This window comes from Triticum urartu, chromosome 4A (assembly GCF_056163025.1).
Source record: "Triticum urartu cultivar PI428250 chromosome 4A, HENAU_Tu73, whole genome shotgun sequence".
NCBI classification, from domain to species: domain Eukaryota; kingdom Viridiplantae; phylum Streptophyta; class Magnoliopsida; order Poales; family Poaceae; genus Triticum; species Triticum urartu.
The window spans coordinates 535,122,807-535,136,979 of record NC_141876.1 but is presented as its reverse complement, the minus strand read 5'-3'; the positions used below and the strand labels follow the sequence as shown (position 1 = coordinate 535,136,979).

General features: G+C 42.8%; 1 non-coding gene across 1 annotated transcript; it reads left to right on the top strand.

Moving 5' to 3' along the window:
* Positions 1-7,161: 7,161 nt before the first annotated feature.
* Positions 7,162-11,074, top strand: LOC125554099 (uncharacterized). Its single transcript, XR_015601513.1, has 3 exons — positions 7,162-7,620; positions 9,071-9,142; positions 10,760-11,074. It is a non-coding gene; the product is annotated as an uncharacterized LOC125554099 (transcript).
* The last annotated feature ends 3,099 nt before the right edge of the window (positions 11,075-14,173 follow it).

The window sequence follows — 14,173 nt, the reverse complement described above, 5'->3', positions numbered from 1 at the left end:
TTGATCGTATCTTCTATACGACTCATGTTCGACCTTTCGGTCTTCCGTGTTCCGAGGCCATGTCTGTACATGCTAGGCTCATCAAGTCAACCTAAGTGTATTGTGTGTGTAAATCTGGCTTACACCCGTTGTATGCGAACGTTAGAACCTATCACACCCGATCACCACGTGGTGCTTCGGAACAACGGACCTTATCAACGGTGTACAGTTAGCGGGAACACTTTCTTGAAATTATTGCGAGGGATCATCTTATTTATGCTACCGTCGTTCTAAGAAAATAAGATGTAAAACATGATAAACATCACATGCAATCAAATAGTGACATGATATGGCCAATATCATTTTGCTCCTTTTGATCTCCATCTTCGGGGCGCCATGATCATCATTGTCACCGGCATGACACCATGATCTCCATCATCATTGTCTCCATCATTGTGTCTTCATGAAGTTGTCTCGCCAACTATTACTTCTACTACTATGGCTAACGATTAGCAATAAAGTAAAGTAATTACATGACATTTATGTTGACACGCAGGTCATAAATAAATTAAGACAACTCCTATGGCTCCTGCCGGTTGTCATACTCATCGACATGCAAGTCGTGATTCCTATTACAAGAACATGATCAATCTCATACATCACATATATCATTCATCACATCCTTTTGGCCATATCACATCACACGGCATATGCTGCAAGAACAAGTTAGATGTCCTCTAATTGTTGTTGCAAGTTTTTACGTGGCTGCTATAGGTTTCTAGTAAGAATCTTACCTACGCCAAAACCACAACGTGATATGCCAATTTATATTTACCTTTCATAAGGACCCTTTTCATCGAATCCGATCCGACTAAAGTGGGAGAGACAGACACCCGCTAGCCACCTTATGCAACTAGTGCATGTCAGTCAGTGGAACCAGTCTCACGTAAGCGTACGTGTAAGGTCGGTCCGGGCGGCTTCATCCCACGATGCCGCCGAATCAAGATAAGACTAGTAACGGCAAGTAAATTGACAAAATCGACGCCCACAACAACTTGTGTTCTACTCGTGCATAGAAACTATGCATAGACCTAGCTCTGATACCACTGTTGGGGATCGTTGCAGAAATTAAAAAATTTCTACGCATCACCAAGATCAATCTATGGAGTATCTAGAAACAAGAGGGGAGTGCATCTTCATACCCTTGAAGATCGCGAGTCGGAAGCGTTGCAAGAACGCGGTTGGAGGAGTCGTACACGTAGCGATTCAGATCGCGGCCGAATCCGATCTAAGCACCGAACAACGGTGCCTCCGTGTTCAACACACGTGCAGCCCGGTGATGTCTCCCGTGCCTCAATCTAGCAAGGAGGAGGGAGAGGTTGAGGAAGAAGGCTCCAACAGCAGCACAACGGCGTGGTGGTGATGGAGTGGCAGTTCTCCGGCAGGGCTTCGCCAAGCTCACGCGGAGGAGGAGAGGTGTTGGGGAGGGGAGGGGCTGCGCCTTGGATGTGGTGCTGCAGCCCTCCCCTCGCCCCTCTATTTATAGGGAGAAGGGGGAAGGGGGCCGGCCCCTCTAGATGAGATCTAGAGGGGGGCGGCGGCCAAGGGGGAGGGAGCTTGCCCCCCAAGCAAGGGGGGGCGCCACCCTTTACGGTTCCCCCCAAACCCATGCCCATGGGCCCTAGGGGGAATGGCGCCCAGCCCACTAGGGGCTGATTCCCTTCCACCTACAGCCCATAAGGCCCTCCGGGGCAGATGGACCCTCCCGGTGGACCCCCGGAACCCCTCCGGTGGTCCCGGTACAATACCGGTAAACCCTCGAATATTTCCGGTGACCGTATGATGACTTCCCATATATAAATCTTCACCTCCGGACTATTCCGGAACTCCCTGTGATGTCCGGGATCTCATCCGGACTCCGAACAACATTTGGTAATCACATACAAATCTTCCTAATAACCCTAGTGTCATCGAACCATAAGTGTGTAGACCCTACGGGTTCGGGAACCATGCAGACATGACCGAGACAACTCTCCGGCCAATAACCAACAGCGGGATCTGGATACCCATGTTGGCTCCCACATGTTCCACGATGATCTCATCGGATGAACCATGATGTCGAGGATTCAAGCAATCCCGTATACAATTCCCTTTGTCAATCGGTACGTTACTTGCCCGAGATTCGATCGTCGGTATTCCAATACCTCGTTCAATCTCGTTACCGGCAAGTCACTTTACTCGTTGTGTAACACACCATCCCGTGACCAACCCTTGGTCACATTGAGCTCATTACGATGATGTCTTACCGAGTGGGCCCAAAGATACCTCTCCGTCATACGGAGTGACAAATCCCAGTCTCGATTCGTGCCAACCCAACAGACACTTTCAGAGATACCCATAGTGCACCTTTATAGTCACCCAGTTACGTTGTGACGTCTGGCACACCCAAAGTATTCCTACAGTATCCTGGAGTTGCACAATCTCATGGTCTAAGGAAAAGATACTTGACATTAGAAAAGCTTTAGCGGACCAACTACACGATCTTGCGTTATGCTTAGGATTGGGTCTTGTCCATCACATCATTCTCCTAATGATGTGATCCCATTATCAATGACATCCAATGTCCATGGTCAGGAAACCGTAACCATCTATTGATCAACGAGCTAGTCAACTAGAGGCTCACTAGGGACATGTTGTGGTCTATGTACTCACACATGTATTACGATTTTCAGATAACACAATTATAGCATGAACAATAGACAATTATCATGAACAAGGAAATATAATAATAACCATTTTATTATTGCCTCTAGGGCATATTTCCAACAGATACTTGTGATGGATATGTGGCTCCGGGATTGCTTCCTCGCAGGGAGTTGAGGAAGGATCTCTGGGCATTAATTCCAGAACATGCTTGTTAATTATAAACTGCTATTCTATACTCTTCTACATGCTGCAAGATGCTTGGAGTTTCTTGAAGATGCTAGTCTTTGATAGGCTAGGCCTTCCCCTCTGTTTTGGCATTCTGTAGTCTAGCCCACAAATATTGTTGGGAAACGTAGCATGCAATTTCAAACGTAGTCCAGTCCACAAATATTGTTTGAAATCTCTCGACAAAGGTGTCGTGATCATCATCAACATTCTGAGCTCTTCCAGGATATCAATTGAATTCGTGATGAGAAATACACTCCTTGCCCCTTGATGATTTGTGTTATCATCGACAACATCCTTTCTTCCCCCCCCCTACACAAACTTGTTCATAGAATTTTGGAAATACATCCTTTCGACATGCCGATGGATTGCACCTGAACCCATCGGCCACATCCTCATCCTTTTCCTGATAAAATTGCATGAGATGTTCTAAAAATTCTTGATGGATCCTTTGTGTTCCCAGCGTGCGACCTTTAACCGATGACCATGGCAATGCTATCCTGAAGCATGTCTGTGGTACTCCGATCATCAACAAGAACATTGGAAGCGCAATGCTGAATTTTCTTGTTCAATTATCGAAACGCCGTTGTATGGGTAATACTCACAATTTCCTTGCCCCGTTGTCTAAATGGTTTCATACAGGGGCCTTATCATGTATATCATGCTTTGCCTTCCCTTGCGAAATATATACTCTTGATACTCGGGTATAAGCACATTTTCCTTCTGTTGGTCTGATTAATATACTAATCATAATTTCCTTTCCATTGTTTTGTTTAACTTTTCCAGTAACCTAACTTATCTGAGCAGAGAAAATTCCTTGATTATGTAAGCACCTCGATGTACAACTCTATTAGAAAGACCCTATTATTATTGTTGTTGACATTCTAGTAACCACCGATGGACGAGAACTTTGCCTATTGGTCTGCCTCGTTCTACGAGCAGGAAAATGGTTCTCTTCGTCCCTCGCCCTTGGTAGCAACATTGCTGCCAACATAACCGACAGTCTATGCCCTGACATGCCTTGTTATCATCGCCCTTCCTACTTTTAACCCACATGGTGGGCTCATAACCCACAGTTCCACATGATTGAAACCTGACTCTCCTGTACATCCCTGTCTTCCAAAATGGTTCCTCACGCTTGGCTTCGTATTGATTCATGAGCCACCTTCTTGTGATTTGTTCTAGTATCAGATGCAATACTTATTCTCGATGCTCTGAACCCCTCTCACCCTCTGTTTTAGACATCGAACGATTGTCCATTCGCTTGAAGCTTCTTATTGCACCTTCTAGCCTTGCTCTCGATGTCTTTCTTGAATTTCAACTCGAGAGATGTCACTATGCCACGTTCACTAAGATAGTCCCCAGGTACCTATCTTGTGTTGAGCTCCGTCCTTCCCGAGTCTTTCCCCCATACTTCACCCCTTAAATCTCGGGACGAGATTTCTTGTAGTGGAGGAGATTTGTAACGCCCGGATAATTAAGCTACAGTAATCCTCTGCTAATGGTGCCTTGTCATCACATTACTATTGCTAATCCTCGCTTGATCCAGATCTTAATTCAAATTCAAGTTCAAACTAAAGTCCAAAATTCAAATTTCTCAAACATGCAAACTAAAATGTTCAAAGGGTATAAAATAATCCCTGTATATTTGTCATGTTGGAACCAACCTCTTTTGAATTCCCAAAATGCCCCTGGAATTAGTTTTTGGTCCAGCAGCAATTAAATTTGGCCTTTTCAATTTCAAACAAAAATGGTTAGGAAACTCCTTTTGAACCCATACTTTTTGTTCCATCTCAATATGTTGTGTTAGATTTATGTGCCATGTTTTGTTCAAAACAAAACGCATTTGGTACAAAAAGAAAATGCAAAAGGAAAAGAGAAAATGGAAACAAAATAGAAAAGGAAAAGGACCTGATCTACTAGGCGGTTTGGCCCATCTAACTAAACAGCCAGGCCGGCCTGCCCTGGCGATCCCTCCTCGCTCCCTTGTTCACGCGACCGGGTCGCTACAGGGGAATTTCCTATTCGCCGCTTACTGCGGCAAGTAGTCGCCGCTTCGCACAGGACGCAGCTCACCTTGGGCCGGCCCATTTAACTGGTTTCGCTTCGCGATATTAAAAAACCGCGAAAAATGGTCTGAACTTAAATGGAATTAGTTTTTGGTCCAGCAGCAATTAAATTTGGCCTTTTCAATTTCAAACAAAAATGGTTAGGAAACTCCTTTTGAACCCATACTTCTTGTTCCATCTCAATATGTTGTGTTAGATTTATGTGCCATGTTTTGTTCAAAACAAAACGCATTTGGTACAAAAAGAAAATGCAAAAGGAAAAGAGAAAATGGAAACAAAATAGAAAAGGAAAAGGACCTGATCTACTAGGCGGTTTGGCCCATCTAACTAAACAGCCAGGCCGGCCTGCCCTGGCGATCCCTCCTCACTCCCTTGTTCACGCGACCGGGTCGCTACAGGGGGATTTCCTATTCGCCGCTTACTGCGGCAAGTAGTCGCCGCTTCGCACAAGACGCAGCTCACCTTGGGCCGGCCCATTTAACTGGTTTCGCTTCGCGATATTAAAAAACCGCGAAAAATGGTCTGAACAGGGATCGAACTAACGACCTTCTGTAGAGGTACATGCCGCGGTAGCCATCGCGACCGACTCATGGATGCAAACGAACAACAAAGCTAAACTTAAAGAAACTGAAAGCGACGATAAAACTTAAAACCAGTTCCTTCTACTAGTTCTTTCTGGTTTTTCTTCACAATCTTATTCTGTTATTTCTTTTTTCTCGTTTTCTTTGTTTTTTCTTTTTAAATTTTTTTCCTTTTTCTTTTTAAGCTTTTCAAAAACTTCAAATATGGTTTAGAATTTTCAAAAATGTTCTTTTTGTCAAAATTTGTTCATATTTCTGAAATAGTGTTCGCATTTTCAAAATTTTGTTCACAACTTCGATTTTTTTTCCTGATTTTTTGTTTTCTTTCTATTTCTTCAAAATATTCAAATTTTGTTCCTATTTTTTTATAAAAAGTTCAGTTTTCGAAAAATGTTCTCAAAATTCAAAATTTGTTCTCGTTACACAAAAAAGTTCAAAACTTTCGAAATGCAGAAAATGTACCAGATTTCATAAGATGTTCACGTTTTCATAAAATATTCGCGCTTCCAAATTTGTTCGGGATTTTTCAAAATTGTTCTCTGTTTTAAAATTTGTTCTCAAGATTCAAAAAATGTTCGTGATTTAAAAAATTGTTCGCTCTTCCAAATTTGTTCGGGATTTTTCAAAATTGTTCTCAAGATTAAAAAATGTTTGTGCTTTAAAAACTTGTTCGCACTTCCAAATTTGTTCGGGATTTTTCAAAATTGTTCTCAAGATTAAAAAATGTTTGTGCTTTAAAAAATTGTTCACACTTCAAAATTTGTTCTCCGTTTCAAAATTTGTTCTCAAGATTCAAAAAATGTTCGTGCTTTAAAAAATTGTTCGCGCTCCCAAATTTGTTCGGGATTTTTCAAAATTGTTCTGAAGATTCAAAAATGTTTTGTGCTTTAAAAAATTGTTCACGCTTCCAAATTTGTTCTCCGTTTCAAAATTTGTTCTCAAGATTCAGAAAATGTTTGTGCTTTAAAGAAATGTCACAAATTCCAGAAATGAATGAGAAACTCAAATTTTGCTCGTTTTCAGAAAATTTGTTTGCGTAATCGTACGTTCAAAATGTTGTTCACTACAGTAACTAATTCCGGTTCAAAAATTTGTTTGCGTAATCGTACGTTCAAAAAAGTTTGTGGTTTTGAAAAATTGTTCCCATTATCAAACTTTTGTTCTCAAGATTCTATAAAGGTTCAGGTTTTCGAAAAAATTTCAGGAATTTTTTAAACAAATCTGTCAAAAAATGTTCACGTCTTTTGTTTTATTTTCTGAAATTTGAAAATATGTCCGAGTTGTTAAAAAATCTATCGTATTTTGAAACATTGCTCGTTTGTTAAAAAATCACTATTTCAAAGGAAAGTTTGAATTTTTTTTAAAACTGTCCAGATTCTTCATTGGTATTAGTTCTTATACCAGCACGCTTCCCGTTTTAACAAGCAACACTTGATAGGTCTACTGGTCGGCTCTTTTTGAACGCGAGTTGGAGGTCAAGAGGTCGAATCCTGGCAGAAGCGCCCTTTATTTTCGCTACTTTTTCTTTTGAGACGAACATCGCAGCGCTACTGTACAAGCAAACAGGCGCGCCCACTATTGGGCCTGCCCAGTCGGGGTTTCCGTGCGTGCGTCGCGCAGTTGTTTGACGCAGAATGCGTCCAATAGGAGCTCTCCGCTACAGGGGCAGGTCGCCCCAGACAACCTCGCCGGCGCCGATGCCGGGAGGGGATAAGGACGCTACGCCCCGACCCCTTGATCCCATCCCCTCCCCACTTGCTTCCTTGCCTCCCAGATCCACCCCGCTCTCCCTCTGGCCTCTCTCCCCAACGTCGCCCGACGCTGTCGTCGCCGTTCTTCTCGCACCGCCACGGCGACCGTCGACCCCGAGCTTCACCAACGCATCCAGGAGCTCCGCTCCGCCGTTCTCCGCTCCTTCGTCTCCGACCATCAGCAGGAGCTGGGAGGCCCCGCTGAGGGCGTTCTTCTCCGCCCCCTTCCACCTCTGTCGCCGACGATCCTCGTCGTCTCCGGCGAACCCTGCAGCTACTAATCCGTCGAGGGCTTTTCTTAGCCGCTCGGTGAGCTACTCTACCTCCTACTCCTTCCCGGTTGCTCTCTCGCGCGCCCTAGCTAGCTATCGCTGACGCGCCCGAATACGCCGCCGCCGATAAGCTCGTGGCCGTCACCACAGCCGTTGTCATGCTCGCCCGAGCACAACATCGTGCTCCTGGTGCTTCCAGGAACGCAACGCGCGCGCACACACATCCTACCGTGCGCCACATCACCATAGCCATCAACGCCCGCCGCCACCTGACGTCGTCGTGCTCGCCGCGACCCCTCCTGCTCCGCCCGTGGCTCGAACCGCGCCCACGCGCGCGCTACTGTTGCCGCTCGTGCCCAGTTCGTGCGCCCCCGCATCCCCCACCCGCTGCTGCCCCGCGCGCCTGCTCGCGCTCCCCTGCTGCCCCCGCGACGCCTGTCCTCTGTGCCGCCCCGCGCCGGCGCTGCCCGCCGCGGCCACGCAACACCGCGATCACTGCCCCGCGCCCTCTCGCCCCGCTGCTCTGCTGCCTGCAGCCGCGCTACTCACCACCGCTGCCGCTGCCGCACGCGGGCGCCTACAGCCGGTGCCTGCTGCTATGCTGCACAGCTTCAGTAACTTTCAGTTACTGTAGCTACTGCTAGCTTTTCTATTTCTACAACGACTAACCCTCTGGACGGCCCCTAAACAGCGACTAAACGACTTTTAACTGGAGCAAAACTATTATGGGAGGTAGTACACTTGACAATGCTCAAATGTTTCCATTGGACCAAACCTATTTGGTGCATAGTTTAAATTCGATGAAAATCACAAAATGCTATCCTTTTTTTAGCAGAAAACAGAACTGTGTGCGTGAGTGTGTTGTGTGTGTGCGTGGGAGGCAGGGCTGGCTCACTGCCAAGTGGGGATGGCCCTGATTAGTTTAGGTTATTTAAATACTTAGTGGTCAGAGTAGTTAGACTAATTAGTACTACTTAGGATAATTGCTAGCCTATGTCATGTGGCCCCCTATGTTAATTTTAACCCCTCTGTTTTAGTTTAGCCATCAATTAAATTATGTGCCAATGACATGTGGGCCACATCCCTCCTTTTTGACTAGTCATTTTGACTTGGTCAAATTTGGATTAGATTAAATAAAAATATTTCAGAAAATCTTTAAATCTTTGATAATTCATAGAAAATAATCCGTAAATCGGATGAAAAAGTTTTCTACATAAAAGTTGCTCAGAAAAACGTGACGAACCCGAATACGCTACCCACATACCTGTCAGATGCCTCTATCTATCTGAACATGAAACATTCCCCCTCCGGTCATTTGTCTGACACAGGTCCGGAACCGGAAAAACATTCCCGGTTGAATTCCGCATTTACATATATCGTGTAGCCATACGTTAGGTCACACCCGGCACAACATATTGCCATGTTATGCTTTGTGATGCTTTGTTTGCTTTATATTTATTGTTTCTTCCCCCTCTTCTCTCCGGTAGACCCCGAGTCCGACGTTGATGCCCTTGTGATCGACTACGACGACGACTCTTCCTTTTCAGCAGAGCTTCCAGGCAAGCAAACCCCCCTTGAGAATTCTAATATCGCCCATTTCTTTCCCTCTCATGCTTGCATTAGAACTGCTACTGCTTTCTATATGATCCTACTCTGATGCATAGTCTGTTGTTGTTACCTGCTTTCATACCTTATCTGCTTATCCTAAACTGCTTAGTATAGGTTGGTTAGTGATCCATCAGTGACCCCCACCTTGTCCCAGTTGCCCCGCTTTATGTTCGATGACTCGATCAACGTGATCGACGTCCAGGCCCCGAAACCGCACATCACCCCCCCTAGTTGTACGACTCTGCAGAGTTACTATCGAGTGCCGAGGGTGACACCTCATTAGCACTTCTGATGTTAATCCTGTAGTGTAGCTATTGGGTCGTGGTCATCGAGGGTGATTTCCTCCTTAACCACTTCCGATACGACTCTGCCGTGCAACCCCTCAAGTGTGAACCTCGAGGGTGGATCCTCTTACGTTCACCTTGATGATAACATCGAGTGGAATTCACCGGGGGTGATTCCTCGGGTTTTCCCCCTTGGTGTTAGACACACAGTTACTATGGTTACTATGACTTTACCCTGAGCCATGTTATTAAAGACGGGTCGGCCCTGAGGGGTACCGCGTGAGCTTAATAGCGAGTGATGTGGAGTCGGTTTGACCTGGAAGGTGCCCGCGAGATACTTACGAGGCGTGGCCGGGCATTCTTAGCCCTTGCCGCAAGTACTCGAGACGGGGCAACAGGGTCACATCTTTCGTGAGTCTCTGCTTGTTACCGCGCGTTCCTAATCCACTACGATTTGAATATTTGATCCGAGGGGTAACTGGCCTGATAGCACTAACCATCACGTGGGCATTGTATGGGCGTTCTGCGTCGTATGCATCAGCCGAAGCTTACTCGACGTCAGCGACTGAGTGGCGCGTGCCGGGTTGGACTGCGTAAGCTCCTGCCTTGTTGAAGGAGGTAGTTAGGTCTGCTCACCGGCCGCGTACGCAACGTGCAGGAGTTTCCGGGGAGATGGCCCATGACCCCTGGGGGCATAGGTTTAGTCCGGCGTGCTTGACCTCTCTATTAAGCCTAGGTCGGGTTGCGGCGTATTGTTTGGCCGAGGCCGGGCATGACCCAGGAAAGTGTGTCCGGGCAGAGTTAATCAAGCGTGGTGGGTAAGTTGGTGTACCCCTGCAGGGAAGAAAACATCTATCGATAGCCTGCCCTACGGTAACGGACACTTGGAGTTGTATCCCGATCGATACAACTAGAACTGGATATATACTTGAGATGAGACATGGATATGAGAAATGGATAGTATGGCTCTGGGATTGCTTTCTCGCAGGGAGTCGAGAAAGGATCTCTGGCCGAGGTTGATAACACTACTACTACTACTTTACTTTATGCTACTCCACTCCCTCCTGTTGCTGCAAGATAGTGGTTTCCAGCAGATGCTAGTCTTCAATAGGACTAGCTTCTCCCCCTCTTATTCTGGCACTTCTGCAGCCCACTCCACATATACAGCCTTTCTTTGATAATGTTGCATATGTAGTGTAGATCTTTGCTTGCTGAGTACTTTGGATGAGTACTCACGGTTGCTTTGCTACTTCTTTTTCCCCCATACCTGATTGTTGCGACCAGATGACGGATTCCAGGAGCCAGACGACACCACTGATAATTACCACTAGCCCCGAGGGTACCTACTACTACAAGACGACCGCTGACGACTTGGAGTAGTTATGAGGCTCCCAAGCAGGAGGCCTTGCCTTTTCGATCGTTGTTACTTTTGTGCTGGCCTTCTTAAGGCAAACTTGTTTAACTCATGTCTGTACTCAGATAATGTTGCTTCCACTGACTCTTGTGTATTCGAGCTTATGTATTCGAGCCCTCGAGGCACCTGGCTTGTAATATAAAGCTTGTATTATTTTAATTTTAATCTAGAGTTGTGTTGTGATACCTTCCCGTGAGTCCTTGATCTTGATCGTACACATTTGCATGTATGATTAGTGTACGATTGAATCGAGGGCGTCACATATAATCTCATAGTCGAAGGAATATGTATTTGACATGAAGAAATCAATAGCAATAAAACTAAACGATCAACATGCTAAGCTAACGGATGGGTCTTGTCCATCACATCATTCTCCTAATGATGTGATCCCGTTCATCAAATGACAACACATGTCTATGGTTAGGAAACTTAACCATCTTTGATTAACGAGGTAGTCTAGTAGAGGCTTACAAGGACACTGTGTTTTTGCCTATGTATCCACACCTATGTTCCCGGTTAATACAATTCTAGCATGAATAATAAAAATTTATCATGATATAAGGAAATATAAAATAACAAATTTATTGTTGCCTCTAGGGCATATTTCCTTTAGATACAACCCTTCCATTTGATACCAATGCATACTTAGTATAGATCTGATGCTTGCGAGTACTTTGGATAAGTACTCACGGTTGCTTTGCTACCCCTTTCCCGCCTTCTTCTTTCTTTCCGGTTATTGCAACCAGATGGTGGATCCCAGGAGCCAGATGCCACCCCGACGACTACTACTACTACCCCGAGGGTGCCTACTACTACGTGGAGGCCGCCGACGACCAAGAGTAGTTAGGAGGTCCCAAGCAGGATGCCTTGCCTCTTCGATCGTTCAAGTTTGTGCTTGCTTTCTTAAGGAAGTCTTGTCTAACTTTATGTCTATACTCAGATATTATTGCTTCCGCTGACTTGCTTATATATCGAGCTATGTATTCGAGCCCTCGAGGCCCATGGCTTGTAATATGAAGCTTGTATGACTTTCATTTGTGTTTAGAGTTGTGTTGTGATATCTTCCCGTGAGTCCCTGATCTTTATCGTACATGTTTGCGTGTATGATTAGTGTATGATTGAATCGAGGGTGTCACAATGCATGATTGCGAATCCCATTTCCCCATGTATCATGCAACTCCTTGTCGCTACATCAATTGGGCCGACCGAACTAGGTCCCATGTATAACGCACACCCCATACTGCACACACCTATTTTTTGGTTTTTGTTTTCATTTCTGCTTTTTCTTTCCTATTTTCATTTTCATTTGTTCTTTTATTTTTTTGAATTTGTTTATTTTATTTTTATTTCCCTATTCCATTTTTATGTCAAATTCATGAACATATTTTCAAAATCAAAATTTAAAAAATTGGTGAATATTTTTGAAATTTTAGAATATTTTCTTAAATCACGAACACCTTTAAAAAGCCGGGATTTGTTTTGGAAAATTTAAGAGCAATTTCTGAAATACGAGAACTTTGAAGCTTCTTAGTCAGTTTTTCCTTCTTAATTTCGATATGTTTTTTATGGAAAGGTTTTGTTTGGTTTTTTCTTTCCTTTTCAATTTTCCTTTTTCCTTTCCATTTCTTTACTTTTACTTTTACTCTTATTTCTTATTTCTTTTTTTGAAATGCATGAACTTTTTCCAAATTCTATAAATCGTTTCTGAAAACTGACGAACTATTTTCAAATTTTTAATCTTTTTTTTCATAGAAGATGATTTTTTGCAAAATCAATGTAATTTTTACACATTGTGAACTTTGTTAAAAGTATATGAACTTCTTTTCTGATTGATGAAATTTTTTTCAAGATTGATGAACTTTTTTCAAAATCAATTTTTCTCCCAAAATCGATGAACTTATTTTTCAAAAGTCTAGTTTTTTAAAAAAATTGAGGAATTTTATGAAGTCTTCTTCAAAATTGATATATTTTTTTTATTAAAAATTATCAACTTTGTCCGAAATAAGTGATCTTTTCTGTGAAGTTATTTGAATTCGTGAACCTTTTTGTTTTTTGTATTTATGTTATTTCGGATTTTCTACAAAAGTCAACAGTTAACTGGTCAACCATGATCTGTCAACTACGAAACTGAGCGAATGAGGAACCAGGCGCGTGGAGCTTTTTTTTTTTTGAGAAGAGGCACGTGGAGCTGGTTCGCCTTGTTGTTTTTTTGAGACAAGGTTCGCCTTGTTGTTGAGGCGAAGCGACCGAGCGACGCGATTCGCCGGCCCAATTTGCGTAGGCAGTTCGCCTACAACATCATCCGGTTTTGGAAACCTTTTAAAAGGTTCCTGAACCGGTTTATTTTCTTTTACTGGTTTTCCATTTTATTTCTGTTTTCTTTTTCTTTTTCAGTGTGTCATTTTTTTGTTTCTTCTTCTTCTCTTCTTTATTTTTCCTTTTTACTGTTTGTTTTCTTCTTTCTTTTTCCTTTTTCAAGTTTGTTTTTCCTTTCTTCATTTTTTATTCACGTTTATGAAGAAATGCCGAAAATTTCCAAAATGTTGAAAAATTTAATAATTGTTCTTGAGTTCAAATTTTGCTCATCAATTCAAATAAATGTTCATTTTTAAAAATTTTGTTCAAGATTTCAAAAAGTTCTAGTTATTAAAAAAAGTTGTTCAGCATGTTTTGGTACAACTTTTTCACAACTTTTCAGAAAATGGTCAGAATATCAAAACAATTTCCAATTTTCAAAAATTGTTCACAATTTATTCATGCTCTTGATTTTTCGGATTTTTTTATTAATTGTTCAAAATTCAGAGAATGTTCAGAATTAAAAAAAAGCATGTTTTTAAAAATGTGTTCACATTTTTCAAAAAAATAATCAGGATTTCAGTTTTTGTTCGTAATTTCCATAATTTGTTCAGGTTTTATACATTTGTTCCCATTTGAAAAACTGTTCATGTTTTTCAAAAAATGTTTGCATATCATTAAGTTATTCATGTTTTTATTTTTTATTTTCTTTTAAAATAAATGTTTCGGTTTTAATGAAAAACATATTTTTTCAGAGTTTGTCTGCCTTTTCCATAATATGTTCAGAACTTCAAATGTGTTCCAGTTTTTCAAATTTTAAAACTTTTTGTGTTTTCAAGAAATCTTCTGGAATTTATAAAATTTCCGAGTTTTAGAAAATGTTCAACAGTTGAAAAAATGTCTCTGTTTTCAATTTCCTTTAACAAATTAAAAAATGTTCAGAATTTCTAAATATGTTCACATTTTCCAATATTTCTACACAGTTTTTG